The following is a 2,990-nucleotide window of genomic DNA, read 5'->3' as shown; positions in this document are numbered from 1 at the left end:
ACCCCTTAGGTCCTGTTTGGGAGGAGGGGCTAAAGTTTAGCCCCCTCAAATAGGGTGCTAAACTTTAGCCTTTTGGGATGTTTGGGTGGGAGGCTAAACTTTAGCACATATGTTGACAAAAGACCTATTTACCCCTGCTTTCTCTTCTCTCCTCTACCCCTCTTCTACGTCTTCCTGCGGCAGTGCAAGGATAAGATTTTTTTCTTCCTTCCAAGCCAATTCCATGACAGAAGATTGCAACACTTCTTCCTGTGCTGCTCGCCCACCTACTCCTCCTCTGCGCCATGGCGCCACTGCCTCCGCGGCCGCGACGCCGCCGCCTCTACCGATCCTGCCGGTCCCGTCCTACGTGCAGCTCGCGTCGTCTTCCACCTGTGGCTTGGGCACGCGGCGGATCAAGCTCCGGCTCCGGTAGCTTGGGCGCTCTAGCGGCCGGGCGAAGGTAGCAGCGGCGGTGGTGAGCGGTCCCGGCCTCGCAGGTGGCGGGGCCGACCGGAGGCGGGGTGCGGATCCGGCAGCGGCGGCGAGGATGGGGAGTGAGGATCCGGCCGGCCGCCCCGGATCCGAACGACCGCCACCGTCCTCCTCGTCTCCCTCGCCGACGGGGATGACAAGCCCGGTGGCGCCGAGAGAGGGGTGCGGAGGCGGCGGGTCGGGTGGCGGCGAGGCGGAGGCGGTAGGGTGCTGTGCGGCAGGATCTGGCGGGGAGGAGTGAGAGGGAGGAGAGAGAGGGGCAAGGGGAGGAATTTTGGACAAGGGGACCACTTTTAGCCCCTTCAGTCCATTTTAGCACCGTTGGAGGGGCTAATGGATTATGGGGGACTAAAATTTAGCCTCTTCATTTTAGCCTAGGTGTTTGGATGAGAAGGGCTAAAATCTGACTAAAATGGGTTTACCCCCCTCCCAAACACCCCCTTAGTGCCGGTGCTACTATTTGGCTGTGGCTGTGTGGTTGGCTGCCGCAGCTACAGCTGCAGCACAACCGTGAAAATCTAAACCTAACAGAGTTGGCGTGTCTATCGACAATCTCATCATGGCATAGTATATCAAATTACGTTCATAATACTTTGCACGGTCCGTACCACAGGCCAGGTTGTGTAATACATGATGACTAAGGCCCCCTTTGGTAGGGCTCCCAAAACAGCTCCACTGCCGGCTTCACCGGGAGCCCTACCAAACGGCCATTTGCAAAACTGCTTCGAGGACGAAGCCCACCTGGAGCCGGAGCTGTTTTTTTACTACGCCCACGGAGCAAAAAAAAAATAGCTCCGGTGACGGCTCCTCCATCCCCACATGCAAAAGTATGCAATTACCCCCAAATCTGCAGACACTACGACAAAAATGCCACTCACCGAGGAAGCACGCGCGGCATCAGGGAGTGGCGTGCTGGGGCTGGCCGGAACGTGCTGCAAGGGAGCAGCATGCCGGGCTCAAAGCACGGTGGTGGGGAAGCGGCACGTCGGGGCAGAGCGCGACCGCGCGGGAGCAAAGGGTGTGCCGTCGATAGCCCCACCTATGCTCCGTGTGGTCCGGCAGAGATGCGGCACGGCGCGTGTCGGGCAGCAGCTGCGGAGCAAAATGAGCGCCTGCGCAGCGGCGACGAAGAGGCAGCAAGCCAGAAGTAGCGCACGGCAAGGAACGAAGGAAGTAGGCGGTGGGAGGCAGAGCATCACTGAGCTGGAGAAAGGATAAGGACGTAAGGTCCTTAACGGTAAGAGAATAGAAGGGAGGAAAAAAAGAAGAGAGAGAAAAAAGGAAAAGAGAAATTATTTGTTTAATCTATAATTATAATTAGTATTTGTTTTTTATTTCATATGAAATTATCTTATATCTAAATGAGACTACGAAATTCATTTGTACAACAAAGTTAGATAGTGAGGGGCATATTGGACAATTGACATCTTTAATGCATTCATTAAAAAAAGAAAGAAGTCGTTTTGCCAAACGGTTTTTAAAATGGTTTCAACTCTACCCAAGAAGCCGCTCCACCAGAGGAGCTAGAGCCAGAGCTGTTTTAGAAGGAGTCAGAGCCCTGCCAAACTGGCCCTCAAATAATTCAAGCTACCAAGCAATTTTGGCAGAATAAAAGGAAAGCCTGCATGCAGTTCAGAATACGTGTAGAGAATATTTTAGAATACGAGGAACTTTCCAATGAACACACAGACAAATTATTAAATAAAGATCAAATTCATGTGTTGACATGGAAGATGAACTCGCTTGGATGGAAGGAAGCATCGACATTAGGCAGCTATCGATCTGTGATAGGGTTTCGCGGTGATACAGGAGGAGGAGGAAGAACACACCTGGTAGAAGGAGGTCTCTATACTCTATATATATAGATGCAAAGGCGAACACTTCTCTTCGATTCCGAGGGCATTACCACAATGTCGAGTGTGCCGCCACCCATCACCATCCTTGACGTCATCCTCCTCCGCCTCCTGCCGGACGACCCCGCGGGCATCGTGCGGGCCTCCACGATCTGCAAGGTCTGGCTCCGCATCCTCGCCGACCCCGCCTTCGCGCTCCACCCGACTGCCCCCTGCTCGGCTTCCTCCACAACCAGAGCATGCTCCATGTCGCCCGCTTCGTCCCCACCACCACATCCTCCTTCCGCCCATCCCCCGCCGCCGACCATCGCATGCGCCACGTGCACGACTACCGCCACGGCCGCGCCCTCTTCTTTGATGCCTCATCCTTGTATAGCCATGTGCTTCTTAGGAAAAAGGAGGTGATTGGGCGGGGACGGCGCGGGCGAGATGGAGCATGCTCTGGTTGTGGAGGAAGCCGAGCAGGGGGCAGTTGGGTGGAGCGCGAAGGCGGGGTCGGTGAGGATGCGGAGCTAGACATAGCGGATCGTGGGGGGACGCATGATGTATGAGCATCTGCAAGAATACAAGAGCAGCTGAATCTATCACAGGGCTCTGAAGCCATCAATATCTCACTCATATAAGAATGCAAGCATATACATCAACCTAATTTGAGTATAACAA

The sequence above is a fragment of the Setaria italica genome, chromosome VII, assembly GCF_000263155.2.
Source record: "Setaria italica strain Yugu1 chromosome VII, Setaria_italica_v2.0, whole genome shotgun sequence".
Taxonomy (NCBI): Eukaryota; Viridiplantae; Streptophyta; class Magnoliopsida; order Poales; family Poaceae; genus Setaria; species Setaria italica.
This window is presented reverse-complemented; position numbering follows the sequence as displayed.